Source organism: Chiloscyllium plagiosum, unplaced genomic scaffold (assembly GCF_037043375.1).
Source record: "Chiloscyllium plagiosum isolate Xiang-an unplaced genomic scaffold, Cpla_swu_hap1 HiC_scaffold_22, whole genome shotgun sequence".
NCBI lineage: Eukaryota > Metazoa > Chordata > Chondrichthyes > Orectolobiformes > Hemiscylliidae > Chiloscyllium > Chiloscyllium plagiosum.
The window spans coordinates 63,157,529-63,177,658 of NW_028270160.1; the positions used below are offsets into that span (position 1 = coordinate 63,157,529).

The 20,130-nt window shown below is 43.1% G+C and overlaps 1 protein-coding gene across 5 annotated transcripts in view; it reads left to right on the forward strand.

Moving 5' to 3' along the window:
* The first annotated feature begins 1,657 nt into the window (after nucleotides 1-1,657).
* The window catches only part of LOC122561011 (myopalladin), a 311,619-nt gene continuing 293,146 nt past the window's right edge, over nucleotides 1,658-20,130 (forward strand). For 3 of the 5 annotated variants that reach the window (XM_043712278.2, XM_087999126.1, XM_087999127.1), the window contains exon 1: nucleotides 1,659-1,823. The gene's annotated coding sequence lies outside the window, so the exon portion shown is untranslated. Of the gene's footprint in view, nucleotides 1,824-20,130 lie in introns of all 5 variants that reach the window. The other 2 variants (XM_087999125.1, XM_087999128.1) reach the window with 2 other exon arrangements.

A 20,130-nucleotide genomic window follows, 5' to 3' on the forward strand; every position in this document is an offset into this window, starting at 1 on the left:
AGCTTACAAATGATTGGCCATTTTGACCATGTTCTCTACAGATCATTAATAATCTGTTATACAATGAATCTGAACAATTTGACTCAAGTAAGTAAGATAAACTTCATGATGAATGTGTACAATTTGTAAAGATTGAGAAAACATGTTTAGCTGGATGGCAGTTTTGTGTTTGTTTTTTCAATGTTCTTAATTGATAATAATTGGTAGGTTGCTGGTTGGATTTAAAAGAAGTGATAGGTACTGAGCTAGCAAACCACTTGTCATTTATAATGACTAATATTTGTAGGGAGGGAAGTATAATGGCTGAGAGATGTGGAGGCTCTGTCAAATTTAACGACAGCCTCTGATTTCAAGCTTCAGTCTTCCCATTGCCTGGCTGGCAACCAGTTAGACTAAGAGATAGTCTGGTGGAAGGTGTGCAGCACTAGGTCACAATTGGGGAGTGGAAAGCAGAGATTGGGTAGGGATGGGCTGGGATTTTTGATAAATGATCCCTAAATGGGAGAGTCTGGACACAAGTAGTGGACGGTTTTGTCTGATTGCAGTCATAGGAAAGTGTCGAGTTGCCTGAAGTGAGAAGTAGGTTTGATTCATGAAGGAATTCAACTTTCCTCTCGGCCCATGAACAATGTCAGAAAGGCCTTTACCTTTTATATATTCTTTCTTGAGATTTGGCCATTGCTGGCAAGGCAAGTATTTGTTGCCCATCCCTAACTGTCTTTGAATGGAGTGACTTTTTACGCTGCCACTTGCTGTGGCTCTGGAGTCACATATAGCAGAAACCACGTCGAGACTGCTGATTTTCTTCACTATAAGAGTGTCAGTGAACCTGTTGGGTTTTTAAAATGATAGTTCTGTGATTGCCATTATTGAGACTAGCTTTCACATCCAGATTTTATTGATTAATTTGAACCTGTTAATTAATTTAAATTGCCCTAATAGGATTTTGAATTAGCAATGGCCTGAGACTGTAGATTATTAGGCGAACGTGAGGACTGTAGATTGTTGACAATAACATCCTAATGACATTGCTACCAGGCCACTACTTAATCCTACTTGGACCTATTGGATCCAGCTGTTCTTGCCTTGTGTTTCCCAGTCTTCCCCCACTAAATATAAACAGACAAAAGCTAAAACCTGCAACATTAATCGAATATTTAAATTACTCTCCTCTGGAGAGTCAGCTGTTTTCCCAAATTCCAACTTACAAACCGCTATCAAGGCAGATTGGGAATGAGCTTCTCCTTTTCAATTTTCAACCCTCTTCACTTTTTGGGCCTCTTGTTCTCTTCCCCAGAAGAGTTCAAATTCCCTACCCCATCTATAAAAGATTGAATGATAACCTGTGAGTTGGCAATATTACCATTAAGTAGTTATTCAAAGCACTACTTTTTTTTCAAATTATGTTAGAAATATAAGTACATTTATAAGATTTTTATTTCTTTTCTTGAAATGTGTGGAAGCAGGCAGGAAGCCATGTTGCTATCCATGCTTGTTCAAATGAGTGTTTTCTTCTTTTTAAATCATGACTTCACACATTTTGACACTTGCTTTATGTGGCTGTGCTCATTGGTCTCTTTGTTTGTCGTCCATTTGTGTATGATAGGCAACAGTTGTCAGGTCGTTGCAGCTCCAAGTGGTGCTCTATTACAAGCTCTGACATTAGCCTTCTGCTGCTTGATGATGATGCCGCCTAAAATTAGCTTTCTTGCTCGTTTGCAGTGATAGCAATAAAAGATCCAACCTGAATGGCACATGTTTAGTACGTGAAACGGGATGATTGAAAGCCTTGTGTTACTTTAACTATTGATTTATACTTCATGGTAAGTTTTTACTTGACTTATCAGAATTTACTTGTTTACAGTATCAAAGTCGGTTAATTAAAATTAAATGGAGTCATATTTTGGAGTGTAGCTTCACAATGTTTTCATTGTCATAGAATGTCATAGATAACTGTGTTCAATTCTGGATTGTATTTAATGTGTTATTTTTAAAATATATTAGCTCAGTTCTCTGGTAAATAGTACTCGTGATGCAGATTTTGAACTCACATTGCATTTGGCTTGTTTGGAATGCAGAGCAGTTATTTAGTTATGTTACAACTAAATTCTATAAAGATAACTGTCTTTAGTCAATATCTTTAGATTTAAGCTATGAACTATTAGCTGGCTGAATGGTTTAATATTTTTGTCATTGTCTGCTGAGCAAGTTAAAGCCAACCTTCACTAATGTTTTAAATTTTGATTTTGCTTAAAATACAATTTCCTTTGAACATTATTTTGACTCTAAAGTTCACAGTTTGATCATGAGTTCATTGCAGAAATATCGGTAATGTTAAATTATTAACATTTTCTGTTTACGGTGCTGTAGTAGTTTGTATGAGCTTTAACCTCTACTCACTGACATAACTCTCATATTTATGTACTTGAAGTTAGTGGAATTTTTTGCTATTGTTAATCAAAGTCAAGGGAGGAGCACAGCTGATACTGTCCTTCAAAACATAAAACTAGGCTCTTCAGATATGTGAGCTGCACATCATGTACAATTTTGAGAGCTTATCAGAGAATGAATGGAAACAGGATAAGTAGTTGTTGCTCTGAGTGATAGAGTTTCACGACGTGATAGTTGATTGATTTAATATTTAATTTTATTACCTCTGACAACACAACGTCAATATGATAATGTTAAATTTAGAGATACTAAAGCAAGGAAACTTTGTTGAGTTGGTATTGCTTGGATAGTTTAATTCTGGAATCATTTTAAGTTGAGCAGAGTAATCATATTTAACTTAGATGTGGGAGCACTTGCCATTCAGTTCAGTACTTTTGTAAAAAAAAAAGATATTGACCTGGACGAGTAGCAGGAGTTGAGAAAACTCCTAGTTCTCCCCACCCACCCCAGAAAGAAGTGCAAGGAAACATGGGATTTTAATTCTGCGAAGTGAGGGACTTGCGAGGGCAGGTGATGGTGGGGGAGGGTGCATTCCTGAAGAAGGGCTTTTACCCGAAACGTCGATTCTCCTTCTCCTTGGATGCTGCCTGACCTGCTGTGCTTTTCTAGCAACACATTTTTCAGCAAACAAAATGAATAGCCAACTTTTAGTAAAGGATTTTTTCAACCACATCCTCTCCTTAATGATCTGTGCATGGGAATGGAAGTGTCAACATAGCACAAGTGCCCTGGAAGTGGATGGGGGCATAGCTTGGCATGAGGAGATCCTTTTGAACTTCAGGGAAAGTTTTGGAAGTTATGTAGACTGAGGCACTGTGAGCCATAACTCTGAAAAGCTGACCTGACTCCATGCAAATGAACACCAAGTCATGATGAAATGTGGAGAGCCAGGTACAAGCTTCCAGCCTGAAGCATTTTGAGTGTTTTAAACGCATTAGTAAAAATTGGAAACCCAGGGATTAGGAATCCCAAATTCGGGCCCACATGCCTCTTGTAAAGATCTTAGGAGTCATGCTGATTTAGTGAAAACCCTTTTGCTTTTTACAAACATATGAGCTGCTGCAGAGTTCTGGCATTTGCTGAGAATACATGGTAAGGTTTTAGTGATTGGAAAAGTATTAATAATTGTAACTACTGTAACTCATTAGTTAGTACTTAGAAAATCAGAATCCATTATAAAACAGCTTGTTAGTTTTGGAATTGAAACTCTAGGTGTGCTTGGTTTTCAGTTTTAAGATAGAATCAAATGACTCTATCTTCAAACACTTCTTTTGTTAAGGTTGTGAAACCAGTAAAACTTGTTATTGAAAGTGTAATTAACTGAAAAGTCATGAGGATTGTTATGATGGAGATGTTAGGTTAAGGTGAAACGGTCGCATTCCTAATCAAAGATAGTATGGGAGTTAGATGACCTTAGTTCAGGAGACAGGACATCGAATCTGTTTAGATGGAGATGATGGTTGACATAGGAAAGAAATCACTTGTGGCAGTGATCTACAGACTCCTGAACAGTAGCCATGATGTAGAACTTCCAAAGGACATAGTCAAGTTGTTGGAGTGGACAGATAGGTGGCAGATAAAGTTCAGTGTGGAGAAGTGTGAGGTGATGCATTTTGGTACGAAGAACATGAACAGACAATAGAATATACATGTTACAATTCTGACTTTGACAAAGGGTCAGTTAGACTGGAAACGTCGGCTCTTTTCTCTCCTTGCAGATGCTGCCAGACCTGCTGGGATTTTCCAGCATTTTCTCATTTGGTTTTTTACAATTCTAAAGTGGAACCTGGGAAATAAATGCACAGATCATTTGAATGCAGCAGAATAAATGGAGAGAGCAGTTCATAAAGCATTGGCTTAATTAATAAGGGTATAGAGTACGAGAGAAAGCAGGTGATGCTGAACTTCTAAAAGTGTTTGTAGACCCCAGCTAGTGTATGATCTGCACTTCTGGTCACCACAGTATTGGAAGGATGTGAATACCTTGTAACTGTCTTTGACATACTTTCCAGCAATGATTCCATGGATGAGAAATGTAATGAAGATAGATCAAGAAGGTTGAAACTATTCTCCTTGAAGAACAGAAGGCTTGGAGGCAATCTGATAAAATTTTTCAAATCATGAGAGGGCTGGATTGAATGGATAGGAAGAAACTGTTCCTTCTTATAAAATGATTAATATCATAAATCTTAGGAGTTACTGATTTGCAATAGAAGCAAATGTGAGGTGAGAAAAATCTTTTCCACTGAATGAGTGGTTTAGAACAAAGAATAATGCAGCACAGGAACAGGCTCTTCAGCCCTCCAAGCCTGCACTGATACATTTTGCCCTGCCATACTAAAACTGTCTTCATTTACAGGATCTGTATCCTCTATTGATGAAGGGCTTTTGCCCGAAACGTCGATTTTGCTGCTCGTCGGATGCTACCTGAATTGCTGTGCTCTTCCAGCACCACTGATCCAGAATCTGGTTTCCAGCATCTGCAGTCATTGTTTTTACCTCGTTTTTATCCTCTATTCCCTCCTATTCACTATTCATCCAGGTGTTTCTTGAATGTTGCTATTGTGCCTGCTTCCACCACCACCTCTGGGAGTGTATTCCAGGCACTCACCACCCTTTGTGTGAAAAACATGCCTCACAAATCTCTTTTAAACCCTTCCTCCTTCCCCATGCACCTTGAACCTGTGTCCTGTATCCCCTAGTAATGAACCCTCCACCTTGGGGGAAAAGCCTCATGCTTTCCACTCTGCCATGTCATTCACAATCTTATAAACTTCCATCATGTCGCTCCTCAACCTCCAGCATTCCAATGAAAACAAACCAAGTCAATCCAACCTTTCTTCATTGCTAGAATCCCCCCATACCAGGCAACATCCAGACAAACCTTTTCTGTACCCTCTCCAAAGCATCCACATCCTTCTGGTAGTGTGGTGACCAGAACTGTATGCAATGTTTCAAGTGTAGCCGAACTAAAGTTCTATAAAGCTGTAACATATCTTGTTTATCGTTCTACTCACTTCCAAACAAGGCATAGGCTTTTTTTTAAAAAAGCTTTTCTAAGTGCGCTGCCACCTTCAGTGATCTGTGGACTTCCGATCCCTCTGCATATCAATACTCCTAAGAGTTCTGCCATTCACTTTATAATTTCCACCTGTACTTGACATTTCAAAATGCATCACCTCACATTTGGCTGGATTAAACTCCAGCCATTTTTGTGACCATGCCTCCAACCGTTCTATATCCTGCTGTATACTCTGACAATCCTCCTCACTATCTGCAACACCGTCAATCTTTGTATCATCTCCAAACGTTCTAATTAGACCAACCACATTTTCTTCCAAAACATTTATGTAGACCAGGCACAGCAGAGGTCCCAGCACTGATCCCTGTGGAGCACAACCAGTTATAACTCTCTATTCCAAAAAGCATCCTTCCACTGCTATCTTCTGTCTCCTATGACTAAGCCAGTTCTGTATCCATCTTGCCAGCTCACCCCGATACCATGTGACTTCGCCTTTTGTACCAGTCTACCATGAGGGACCTTGTCAAAGGCTTGACTGAAGTCCATGTAGGCAACATCAACTGCTTTTCCCTCATCAATCATCTTCGTCACCTCCTCAAAAAACTCGATCAAGTTAGTGATGCGTGACCTCCCCTACACAAAAGTATGCTGTCTATTGCTAATAAGTCCATTTGCTTCGAAACATGTATAGATCTTGTCCCTGAGAATATTTCCCAATAATTTCCCTACAACAGACGTGAGATTCAGAGGCCTGTAATTTCCAAGATAATCCGTGTTATCCTTCTTAAACAATGGGAGAACATTGGCTATTCTCCAGTCCTCTGGGACCTTATCTGTGGCCAAAGAGGATACAAAGATGTCTGTCAACACTCCAGCAATTTGTTTTCTTGCCTGTTCAAAATTCTGAAATCGATCCCGTCAGGACCCGGGGACTCATCTATCTTAATACCTTTTAAGATGCAAAATACCTTTTTTTAATAGCAACTTGGCTTCAGAGATTCAACACTCCCTTCCCTGAGATCATCCTCCACCAATTTCTTCTCTTTGATGAATACCAACACAAAGTATTTGTTTCAGACCTCACCTACTTGTTCTGGCTCCACACATGCATTCCCTCCTTTGCCCTTGAACGGGCCAACCCTTTGCCTGGCTACCCTCTTGCTTTTTGTATATTTGTATTTAAATCTGGAATGCACTGCAATGCAGGTTCAATTGAGGCATTCAAGACGGTTTTGGAAATAGAAACAATGTGCAAGCAATGGAGAAAAGGCAAGAGAAGCTGTTAAGTTATGATGCTGATTTGGAGAGCCATGCAGACATGATGGCTGACTTAAATTCTGTGAAGAAATAGTGAAGAGATATTAGGTGCTTGTGATAAAGGAATGGTAATATGTGTAGTGACTTTAATCTACACTCAAACTGGAAAAATCAAATTGGGAGTCGTAGCCTGGGTAAGGAATTCATAGAACTCTTTTAAGATAGTTTCTTAGACAAGCACATCTGGAAACAACCAGACAGCAGTCAGTATGAGACTTACTAGTCTGTAATTTGGATTAATTCAGCGTAAAAGCATATTTTAAAAAGCACCATTATAATAAAATTGAATTGAGGTTGAAAGAGAAAACAGTATATTCAAGATTATTATTTTAAACTTAAAAAATGGACAACTTTATGTGCATGAAAGCTGAATTAGCTGAAGTGAATTAGGATATCAGGCGAGGAGATAGCTGAGTAGACAATCTGTGGCAGGTATTTAAAGGGATATTTCAGAATAATCAGTTTAGATACGTTCCTCCAATATAGAATTCTAAGAGGAGGCCCCACCATGGAAACTTAACTAAAGAAGTTAAGGAGAACATAAAACTTAAGAAAAAAGCATATTATTCTACAAAGGTAGGGTAGAGTGGAGTAGCTTTTTATTTGTCATTTCTCCCATATACAACTGATACAGTAAAAACATGACAGCATTCCTTCAGGACTGAGGGTGCTACATGGACAGCACAAACTACACGATTGTACATGGCATAAAGTGTAAAAGAAGTGCAAACACACAAGTTACAGTGTAATAGAACAATAATAAATAATGGACATTTTTTGAGCAGCAATTTGAAGTCCTGCAACGAATTTCAGATGGGAAGAGTCCGATCATACAGTGTTAAGGAGCCTGACAGCTTGGGGTAAAAAACTGTTGCACAGTCTGGCTGTGACAGCGCGAATGCTCTGGTATCTTCTGCCAGATGGCAGGAGGGAGAAGAGTTTGAGTGAGGGGAATGTGGGGTCTTCCACAATGCTCTTAACCTTTCAGATGTAGCGTGTGGTATAAATGTCTGTAATGGAGATTTCTGGCACAGTCTGTTCCTGTTGCACAGAAGGGAAGGAGGGAAAGGAGGAGAGTGTTAGTCATTGGGGGCTCATTAGTTAGACGGTCAAATGAAGGTTCGTTGGGAACGAAAGAGACTCCGCGTTAGTGTGTTGCCTTCCAGGTGCCAGGGTCCATGATGTCTTGGATCGTATCTTTAGGGTCCTGAAGGGAGAGGGTAACCAGCCCTAAGTCTTGGTCCACGTAGGTACCAGTGGCATAGGTCGAAAGAGGGATAGGGATGTAAGCTGAAAATGTGTTGTTGGAAAAGCGCAGCAGGTCAGGCAGCATCCAAGGAACAGGAGAATCGACGTTTCGGGCATAAGCCCCTCTTCAGGAATGAGGAAAGTGTGTCCAGCAGGCTAAGATAAAAGGTAGGGAGGAGGGACTTGGGGGAGGGGCATTTGAATTGCGATAGGTGGAGGGAGGTCAAGGTGAGGGTGATAGGCCAGACTGGGGTGGGGGCGGAGAGGTCAGGAAGAAGATTGCAGGTTAGGGAGGCAGTGCTGAGTTCGAGGGATTTGACTGAGACAAGGTGGGGGGAGGGGAAATGAGGAAACTGGAGAAATCTGAGTTCATCCCTTGTGGTTGGAGGGTTCCTAGGTGGAAGATGAGGCGCTCTTCCTCCAGCCGTCGTGTTGGAGGAAGTCTGGCTATGGAGGAGTCCAAGGATCTGCATGTCCTTGGTGGAGTGGGAGGGGGATTAAAGTGTTGGGCTACGGGGTGGTTGGGTTGGTTGGTCCGGGTGTCCCAGAGGTGTTCGCTGAAACGTTCCGCAAGTAGGCGGCCTGTCTCCCCAATATAGAGGAGGCCACATCGGGTGCAGCGGATGCAATAGATGATGTGTGTGGAGGTGCAGGTGAATTTGTGGCGGATATGGAAGTATCCCTTGGGGCCTTGGAGGGAAGTAAGGGGGGAGGTGTGGGCGCATGTTTTGCATTTCTTGCGGTTGCAAGGGAAGGTGCCGGGAGTGGAGGTTGGGTTGGTGGGGGGTGTGGACGTGACGAGGGGAGTCACGGAGGGAGCGATCTTTTCAGAATGCTGATAGGGGAGGGGAGGGAAATATATCCCTGGTGGTGGGGTCCGTTTGGAGGTGGTGGAAATGACAGCGGATGATACGTTGTACATGGAGGTTGGTGGGGTGGTAGGTGAGGACCAGTGGGGTTCTGTCCTGGTGGCAGTTGGAGGGGCGGGGCTCAAGGGCGGCGAAGCGGGAAGTGGAAGAGATGCGGTGGAGGGCATCGTCAACTACGTCTGGTGGGAAATTGCGGTCCTTTAAGAAGGAGGCCATCTGGGTTTTACAGTTTTGGAACTGGTCCTCCTGGGAGCAGATGCGGCGGAGACGAAGGAATTGGGAATATGGGATGGCGTTTTTACAGGGGGCAGGGTGGGAGAAGGTGTAGTCTAGGTAGCTGTGGGAGTCGGTCGGTTGATAGTAAATGTCCGTGTTGATTCGGTCACCCAAGGTAGAAATGGAAAGGTCTAGGAAGGGGAGGGAGGAGTCTGAGACGGTCCAGGTGAATTTGAGGTCGGGGTGGAAGGTGTTGGTGAAGTGGATGAACTGTTCAACCTCCTCGTGGGAGCACGAGGCAGCGCCGATACAGTCATCGATGTAGTGGAGGAAAAGGTGGGGGTTGGTGCCAGTGTAGCTGCGGAAGATGGACTGTTCCACATATCCTATGAAGAGGCAGGCATAGCTGGGGCCCATGCGGGTGCCCATGGCTACTCCTTTGGTTTGGAGGAAGTGGGAGGATTGGAAAGAGAAGTTGTTCAGGGTGAGGACCAGTTCAGTCAGTCGAAGGAGGGTGTCGGTGGAATGGTACTGGTTGCTACGGCGGGAAAGGAAGAAGCGGAGGGCTTTGAGTCCTTTGTGATGGGGGATGGAGGTGTACAGGGACTGGATGTCCATAGTGAAGATAAGGCGTTGGGGAACGGGGAAGCGAAAATCATGGAGGAGGTGGAGGGCGTGGGTGGTGTCCCGAACGTAGGTGGGGAGTTCTTGGACTAAGGGGGACAGGGCCATGTCGAGGTATGCAGAGATGAGTTCGGTGGGGCAGGAACAGGCTGAGACAATGGGTCGGCCGGGGCAGTCAGGTTTGTGGATTTTGGGCAGGAGGTAGAAACGGGCGGTGCGGGGTTGTGGGACTATGAGGTTGGAGGCGGTGGATGGGAGATCCCCTGAGGTGATGAGGTTCTGGATGGTCTGGGAGATGATGGTTTGGTGGTGGGAGGTGGGGTCATGGTCAAGGGGGCAGTAGGAGGAGGTGTCCGCGAGCTGGCGTTTAGCCTCAGCGGTGTAAAGGTCGGTGCGCCAAATTACTACCGCGCCTCCCTTGTCTGCTGGTTTTATAGTGAGGTTGGGGTTGGAACGGAGGGAGTGGAGGGCTGCACGTTCCGAGGATGAGAGGTTGGAGTGGGTGAGAGGGGTGGAAAGGTTGAGGCGGTTAATGTTGCAGCGGCAGTTGGCTATGAAGAGATCGAGGGCGGGTAAGAGGCCAGCACGGGGTGTCCAGGTGGATGGGGTGTGTTGGAGGCGTGAGAAGGGGTCGTCAGAGGGTGGGCGAGAATCTTGGTTGAAGAAGTAGGCGCGGAGGCGAAGGCGGCAGAAGAATTGTTCAATGTCACACCGCGTGTTGAACTCATTAATCCGAGAGCGTAGGGGAATGAAGGTGAGGCCTCTGCTGACGACTGATCTTTCATCCTCAGAGAGGGGTCGAGAGGGATGTAAGGCAGGATTTCAGGGCGGGTTGTTATCTCTCGTTTGTTACCTGTGCCCCATGATAGCGAGGCGAGGAACAGGGAGAGATATCAGTTGCACCTGCACCATCCCAACCTGCTGGGATGGTGCAGGAGGGGAGGGGTTTCAGGTTTATGGATAATTGGGGCTTATTCTGGGGAAGGGGGGGACCTCTACAAACAGGACAGTCTTCACTAGAACCAGAGGGGTACTAATATCTGGATGGGAAATTTGTTAGTGCTTTTCGGCTAGGTTTAAGCTAACTCAGGTAAAAACAATGACTGCAGATTCTGGAAACCAGATTCTGGATTAGTGGTGCTGGAAGAGCACAGCAGTTCAGGCAGCATCCAAGGAGCAGCGAAATCGACGTTTCGGGCAAAAGCCCGTCATCAGGAATAAAGGCAGAGAGCCTGAAGCGTGGAGAGATAAGCTAGAGGAGGGTGGGGGTGGGGAGAAAGTAGCATAGAGTACAATAGGTGAGTGGGTTTTGTACTCTATGCTACTTTCTCCCCACCCCACCCCCACCCCCACCCTCCTCTAGCTTATCTCTCCACGCTTCAGGCTCTCTGCCTTTATTCCTGATGAAGGGCTTTTGCCCGAAACATCGATTTCGCTGCTCCTTGGATGCTGCCTGAACTGCTGTGCTCTTCCAGCACCACTAATCCAGAATTTAAGCTAACTCAGCAGGGGAATAGGAACCTGTGATACAATTCCAGGGCACAGGAGGATGAGAGTAGGGAGGACATGGACAGGATTTCATTATTCATAGGAGTGTACTGGCAAACAGCAAGCTGGTTTGAAGGGTGTCTACTTCAATGCCAGGAGTATCCAGAACAAGGTAGGTGAGCTTGCAGCATAGATAGGTAATTGGGACTTCGATGTTGTGGCTATTTCGGAGACAAGGATAGAGCAGGGTCAGGAATGGATGTTACAGGTTCCAGGGTTTAGATCTTTAATTAAGATCAGGGAAGGTGGTAAAAGAGGGGGAGGTGTGGCTTTGTGAGTCAAGGATAGTATAACAATGGCTGAAAGAATTTTTGACGAGGACTTGTCTACTGAGGTGGTATGGGCTGAGATTAGAAACCGGTCACACTGCTGGGAGTTCCAGGGATGTGGAAGAGAGAATTGGCGAAATGATTCTGGGTAGGAGTGAAAAGAACAGGGGAGTCATTGTGAGGACTTTAACTTTCCCAATGTTGTCTGGAAATGCTATAACTCTGGCATAGCAGATGAATCAGCTTTTCAATGTGTGAGGAGTGTTTCCTGACACAGTATGTTAAAGGGCCAACAAGAGGGGAGGCCACACTGGTCCTTGGTAATGAACCAGGCCAGGTTTTTGATTTAGTGGTAGGTGAGCACTTTGGAGAGAGTGACCATAATTCAGTTATGTTTAGTTTAACAATGGAAAGGGATAGGTACATGCCACAGGTCAAAAGTTATCGATGGGGAAAGGACAATAATAATGCGATTAGGCAAGACTTAGGAGGCCTAGAATGGGGTAGCAAAATGTGAGGGATGGGGTCAATTGAAATGTGCAGCTCGTTTAAGGAATAGATATTGTATGTCCTTGATAGGTATGTCCCTGTCGGGCAAGGAGGAAGTGATAAGGTAAGGGAGCCATGATTTACTAAAGAAATTGCATCCCTTGTTAAGCGGAAGAGGTAGGCTTATGAGACGAGATGGTTCAGATGAGGCGATGGAGAGTTACAGATTAGCTAGCAAAGATTTAAAGAGAGAGTTAAGAAGAGCAAGGTGGGGAATGAGCAGTCTTTAGCAGATGGAATAAATGAGAACCCTAAAGCTTTCTATAGATATGTGAGGAATAAAAGGATGACTAGGGTAGGAATAGGGCCAGGTAAAAATAATGACAGCAGATGCTGGAAACCAGATTCTGGAGTAGAGTGGTGCTGGAAAAGCACAGCAGTTCAGGCAGCATCCGAGGAGCAGGAAAATCGACGTTTCGGGCAAAAGCCCTTAATCAGGAATACAGGCAGAGTGCCTGCAGAGTGGAGAGATAAATGAGAGATAAAATAGGAAGGTGACCAAGCATGTGAATGAGGATAGGGCAGTTGATGTGATGTATGGACTTCAGTAAATGAGAGGATGGGGTGGGGAGAAAGTAGTAAAGAGTACAATGGGTGGATGGGGGTGGGATGAAGGTGATAGGTCAGAGAGGAGGGTGGAGTGGATAGGTGGAAAAGAAGATAGGCAGGTAAGCCAGGTCATGGGGACGGTGCTGAGCTGGAAGTTTGGAACTGGGGTGAGGTGGGGGAAGGGGAAATGAGGAAACTGGTGAAGTCCACATTGATGCCCTGGGGTTGAACTGTTCCAAGGTGAAAGATGAGGCGTTCTTCCTCCATGGTCGAGGGGGCGGTAAGAGGAGGTGTCCTCGAGTTGGCGTCTGGCTTCAGCGGTGTAGAGATCAGTGCGCCAGAATAGAGCCAATCAAAGACAGAAGTGGGAAGTTGTGTGTGGACCCTGTGGAGATTGGAGAGGTGCTAAACAAATATTTCTCATCTGTTTTCACTCAGGAAAATGAGAATATTGTAGAGGAGAAGATTGAGATACAGTCTATTAGACTAGAAAGGATTGAGGTTAGTAAGGAGGAATTTTAGAAGATGTGAAAGTGAATCTGAGGATTCTTTGGGAAGCTAGGGAGGAGATGGCGGAGCCTATGGCTTTGATCTTTGAGTCATCATTGTCTCCAGGTTTAGTACCAGAAGACTGGAGGATTGCAAATATTGTGCCCTTGTTCAAGAAGGGCAGTAGAGATGACCCAGGTAATTATAGATCAGTGAGCCTTACGGCTGTTGTAGGAAAAGTTTTGGAAAGGATTATAAAAAAAGAGGATTTATAATCATTTAGCAAGCAACAATTTGATTGCAGATAGTCAACATGGTTTCATCAAGGGCAGGTCATGTCTCACAAACCTCATTGAGTTTTCTAGGAAGGTAACCAAGCATGTGAATGAGGATAGGGCAGTTGATGTGATGTATATGGACTTCAGTAAAGCCTTTGATAAGGTTCCACACGGTTGGCTTTTGGAGAAAATGTGGAAGCATGGAATTGACGGTGATTTAGCAGTTTGGATTAGAAACTGGCTTTCTGTAAGAAGGCAGCAAGTGGAGGTTGATGAAAAATATTCAGCATGGAGTCTGGTTACTAGTGGTGTGCCATAAGGATTTGTTTTGGGACCACTGCTGTTGTTCATTTTTATAAATGACTTAGACGCAGGCATAGGTGGATGGGTTAGTAAGTTTGCACATGACACTAAAGTCGGTGGAGTGGTGGACAGATGGAAGAATGTTACAGGTTGCAGGGGGACTTGGATAAACTGCAGAATTGGGTTGAGAGGTGGCAAATGGAGTTCAATGCAGCTAAATGTGAGGTGATGCACTTTGGGAAGAATAACAGGAAGGCAGAGCACTGGGTCAATGGAAAGATTCTTGGTAGTGTGGATGTGCAGAGGGATCTTGGTGTCCATGTACATCGATCCTTGAAAGTTGCCACCCAGGTTGATAGTGCTGTTAAGAAGGCATATGGCGTGTTAGGTTTTATTGGTAGAGGGATTGAGTTCTGGAGCTGTGATGTCATGTTGCAAATGTACAAAGATCTAGTGCGGCCTCATTTGGAATATTGTGTACAGTTCTGGTCGCCCCATTACAGGAAGGATATGGCAGCATTGGCAAAGGTGCAGAGGGGATTTACCAGGATGTTGCCTGGTCTGGAGTGAAGGCCTTATGAGGAAAGGCTGAGAGACTTGGGTCTGTTCTTATTGGAGAGACGAAGGCTAAGAGGAGACTTGATAGAGACATACAAGGTGATCAGAGGATTAGATAGGGTGGACAGTGAGTGTCTTTTTCCTAGGATGATGACATCAGCTTGTATGAGGGGGCATAGCTGCACAATAAGGGATGAAAGATTAAGATAGATGTCAGAGGCAGGTTCTTTACTCAGAGTGGTAAGAGCGTGGTATGCCCTGCCTGCCAATGTAATTCACTCAGCCACATAGGGGCATTTAAACAGTCCTTGGATAAGCATATGGATGATGATGGGATAGTGTGGGGGGATGGGCTTAGATTAGTTAAAATCGAGAGCCAAAGGGCCTTCTGCGCTGTATTGTTCTATGGAGGGAAGAGAGACCCTGATGATCTTCTTCATTGTCCTTACTATCTGTTGTAGGGTCTTATGATCCGAGACAGTGCAGTTCCTGAACCAGGCAGTGATCAAGCAGCTCAGGGTACTCTTAATGAACCCTCTGTAGAAAGTGGTGAGGATGGAGTTGAGAGTTGGGCTTTCCTCAGCCTGCACAGAAAGTAAAGACCCTGCTGGGCTATGTGACTGATCAGAATATAAAGAGTGGAAGAGAATGACAAAAGTTCATTAGGACAAATAAATTAGAGTGTGAGAGGAAGCTAGTTGGAAATGAAAAAAAGATAGCAAGAGTTTCTGGAGGTATGTAAAAATTGGATAAATTAAATTTGAGTTTTGATTCTCTAATAGCTGAGAATAGGGTTTATTGGATAATGAAATGGCATATAATGAATAACTTTTTTTTGTTTCAGTCTTCACTGTAGAAGATAAAATACATTCCAATAATACATATAAATCAGGAGGGAAGCAATACTGAGCAAATTGATAGGGCTGTAGGATGATAAGTCTCAAGGTCCTAATGGACTTCGTTTTAGGGTCATAAAAGAGGCCACTAATGATGTGGTAGATGTGTTGGTGTTAATTTTCCAAATTTGTAAGATTCTGGAGAGATTTATGACTTGATTCACTATTGTCTGTTATTTCCTTGTTGTTTATTACCATGGTTGCACTGAACCTGGTTGCCATATCAATGTAATGTAACAGATAAATATTCAGATCCTTCAGATCCATGGCTATCAGTTTAATTAATTCCCAGGCTAATGGAACATTTACTTGATGGGATATTTAATACATACCATATTAAGATGTGATCTAATCTAACAGAAATTTGTATTCTTCACATGCAATTTTGGCACGCCAATTGTGGCTTCTGGTCCTGGAACTCTCTGCTGCACACAGACCTTGAAGACCATCTGGGAAGAAACTTAGAGGGAACCTTGCTCATGGGCCAACCTAAATCTTCAGTCATTAAACAATATTTTCTTTCCATTCATCCTCCTCATATTCACCTTCAGAACCATTGATCTCATGAGTTGCCTCAAATATTTGATTCCTGTTTTATGGACAGTTCCTTATACAACAATGCTTAAATCAAAAACATCAGCCCCATAAGTGAACTAGCCACATAAATACTGTAGGTACAAGAGCAGATCAGAGGCTAGGAATCTTGCAATGTGTAATTCACTTCTTGACTCCCCAAGGCCTGCTGAATAATTTTTACAAAGTTAGAAACTTCTTCATGTTGATATTCTGGAAGTCTTGGTGCATTCATGTAAGGAACACAAATTTTTTAAGCAAGAAAAGTAAGGAATTCAAAAGGCAGAGAGCATGTTGGGCTTTCTCACAAGAGGATTGGAGTGTAAGAATAAGAACAGGTTGTTTTACTTGTACATGACTTTGGTGAGACCACACCTGTGTGCAGTTTGGTCTCCTTATTTAAGGAAGGTTAAATACTTGCATTGGAGATGATATACTGAAGGTTTACTAGTTTGGTGCCTGGGATGAGAGAATTGTCCACCTGGAGCTTTTAAGAATAAGAGGTAGTCTCTGAAATAAGATTTTGAAGGGGCTTGACATGATAGATACTGAAGGTTGTCTCCCCTTGGTGGGGAATCTGAAATACAGGGGCACTGTGTTATGATAAGAGGCTAATCATTTAGGATTGGGTTGAAGAGTAATTTCTTCATTCAAAAGGATAGAAATCTTTTGAATTCTTGACACCAGAAGGTTGTGGAGGATCCATTGTTAAATATATTTAAGGCTGATATAGACAGAATATTTAGTTGCTCACAGAATCAAGGGATATAGGAAGTGGCCAGGAAAGCAAAGTTGAAGCAGAATATTAATTGTAATTAAATTGAGCAACAGGGCACGCTCAAGAGACCTTTACTGTCTACCTCGGCTCTTATTTCCTATGTTCTTAAACAATGATCAATTGATGCAATGAACTATCCATTTTATTTTCTTGACTATTGCTAAAATGAGACATAAAGTCAACGCTTTTGGTGGGAATAACAATTGCAGAGTATTATTTAAATGATAGAACACAGAATTTTAGTACAATCACTAGAATGTCAGCAGGTCTGTCAACTCAACAAGGCACAAGTCAGGAGTGTGATGGAATACTCCCCCCAGTGAGTTGTTGAAGTGTCCACCACAATTCATAACTGGATGTGGCAGAACCACAGAGTTTGGATGTAATCCATTGGTTGCAAGATTACTTAGCTCTCTCTGTAACTTGCTGTTTTTGCTGTTTGGCATGCAAGTAGTCCTTTTTGGTAGCTTCACCAAGTTGACACCTCATTTCCAGGTCTGTCTGCTGCTCCCATGCCCTCCTGCACTGAACCAGAATTGATTCCCTGGCTTCATGGTAATGGTTAAATGGGAGATAAGCCTGGCCACAAGGTGGCAGATATTGTTGGAATGTGATTCTGCTGCTGCTGTTGTCCCACAGAACCTCATGGATGCCTAGTCTTGCATTACTAGAGTTTGTTGAAGTCTGGCAATTTAGCACAGTAATTGAGCCCTACAACTCAACATGCTGTATTATCAATGTGAAGGCTGACTTCATCTCAGTGAAGACTTTGTCGTGGTCACTGTGACAGATACTGTCATGGACAGATCCAAGCAGGTTGAGGATGAAGTCAAATATATTTTTCCCTTTTGTTGGTTCTCTCACCATCTGCCGCAGACCCAGCGTAGCAGCTATGTCCTTTAGGACCTGATCCACTTGATCAATAGTGCTGCTACTGAGCTGAAGATTGAAATCTCCCACCCAGAATACATTTTGCACCCTTGCCATCCTCCATGCTTCTACCAAGTGGTGCTCAATATGAGGGAGTACTGATCCATCAACCAAGCGAGGGCAGTACATAGTGATAAGCAGGAGGTTTCCTTGTCCACCTTTGACCTGATGCCATGAGACTTCATGGGGTTTGTAGTCAATGTTGAGGACTCCCAAGGCAGCTCTGTCCTAACTGTACACTATTGTGCTGCCTCCTCTGCTGGCTATGTTCTGTTGCTGGAGCAGGACATTTCCTGGACACAACCACTGTCCCATGAGATTCCACCCAGATTTATATCATCAGCAAAATTAGATGTATTACTCTCCGTCTTTTCAAGTGTCATAAACATAACCTAAGGACTGTCTTTTTTTATTTTTGTGATTTGTAAAAACTTAACTGAAATGAGAGAGAACTGGTGTAGAGTGTTTGAAAGATTGGCTGCAGTTATGAACGTAAGTAACCTGTTATTTATGGCAGGCACTGAACAAGCTTTAATTGAAGTTCAGATTGCAGACATCTGAGTCAAAGATATCTATTGATGCATCTCTTGTTGTCAGCGAGAAGTTGATTAGTCTGTGGCTAGTGACAGTTACCAATGACTGAGATCTTTGCTTGTCAACAATTGTGTGATTGCGTCTTGGGTGGCTGAGCTGTTTGGAACTGGAAACAATATGGGGAGAGAGAGAGAGAGAGACAAAAAATATATATGCAGATCTTTTCCCAGTCCAGAAGTAGTCTGTTCTCTTCAGTCAAAAACTCTGTTTAAATCTGAAGAAAATCAATTAACTTTCCTACAGCAGTTGTTGACTTTTTAACTAATAAATCAGAGACATTTTCCAAGTAAATCGGCCACTTCTTACAAACTAGTGGAAGCATCTGAAGAAAGCTGAACAAAGATGGGTCATCTCAACATCACAACTGGAAAGCAAAGACCATTGAACTGACTTTCCATTATAACATGCAACAAAGATCGGCAGATGCTGGAAATCTGAGTTACTCCAGCAATTTCTGTTTTGCAACTGCCTTTCCAGTTTGTCTGCCTCCACCAATTGTCTAATCTCTTTGTCTGTGTGTAAGAGGAAGTTTATAAATGGATTTGAATTTTAGTTAGTAGTGTCATATGACAGTCGTTTATAATTTGTAGCAGTTGTCTAACTACTTGTAATAAATAATTCTCATTCAGTACAGAAACCTAATTCGTTCTTTCTATAAACCTTGGCTTGAAACTCAGGTAAATTGGGCTATTGTGTGAACTTTAAAAAAAATACTGGGAATGCTGAAAATCATTCACCCATTTACTTCCTCCCTCCTCACTGCCCAAGTCCCTAAGCACTCCTTTCAGGTGAAGCAGTGTTTCACTTGTACTTCTTTCTGTCTGGTCTACTGTGTTCACTGCTCAGAATGCAATCATCTTTACATTGACAAGACTAAATGCAATTGGGTGCCTGCTTTGTGGAACACCTCCACTCTGTTCATAGGAATGACCCTGACCTCCCAGTTGCTTGCCATTTCATGTAATGCTTCATATTATGCTTCATTGTGATAGAAACGGTGTTAGATTAAAAGGAGTTAACTAGAGCGGTTTGCTCAATGACTGTAATTAATGTCCGTCTCCATGGATTCTGACGATGTCGCTGGAGGGTTTCTCTCTCAATCAACCTTGCTCTCATACCCTGGGCCTGTTGCAATGTTCCAACAAACACAACACAGGTTTGAAAAACAGCACCTCTTTTTCTCAGGTACTTTACAGCCTTTGAGTCATGAAGGTTTACAGCACAGAAAATGCCCTTCAGTTCATCACACCTGCGTTAGTCATAAACTGCCACCTAACTACTGTAATCCCATTTTCCTGCACTTGTATGCCTTGACATTGCAAGTGCGTTTTGAAATACTTGTTGAATGTTATGAGGATTCTGCCTTTGCCACCCTTACAGGCAGTGAGTTTCAGATTCTCACCATCCTCTGGGTGAATCACATCCCCTGTAAACCTTCTGCTGCTTACCTTAAATCTATGCTTTCTGGTTATTAATTCCTGTATCAAGTGGAATGGTTTCTTCCTCTGCACCCATCCACGCCCTTCGTAATTTTATACATCTCAATCATGTCCCCTCTAACTCCCCTGCTGTAAGGGAAATAACCTCAGTCTGTCCAATTTCTCATCATAACTAAAGTTCTCCAGACTAGGTAACATCCTGTTAAGTCTCTCCTCCACCCTTTCCAGTGCTGTCACATCCTTCCTGCAATGTGGGTTACAGAACTTCATGTAATACTCTAGCTGCGGCCAAATCAACATTTTATACAGTTCAAGTGTAACCTCCCTGCTCTTAAACACTAAGCTTTGACTAATAAAGGCAAGTATACCATATGCCCTTCTTAACTTGTCCTGATACCTTAAGGAACTGGTGTACATGCACACCCAAGTTCCTTCAATCCTCGGTGCTTCCCAGGATCCTATCATTCATCATGTATTCCCTTATCTTGTTTATCTTGCCCAAATCCATCACTTCACATTTATCCAGATTGAATTCATTTCCTAATGATCAGTCTGTATACGTTCTTGTAGTCCAAGGCTATCCTACTCGCTATTTATTACCCCATCAATCTTTGTAACGTTTGTGAACTT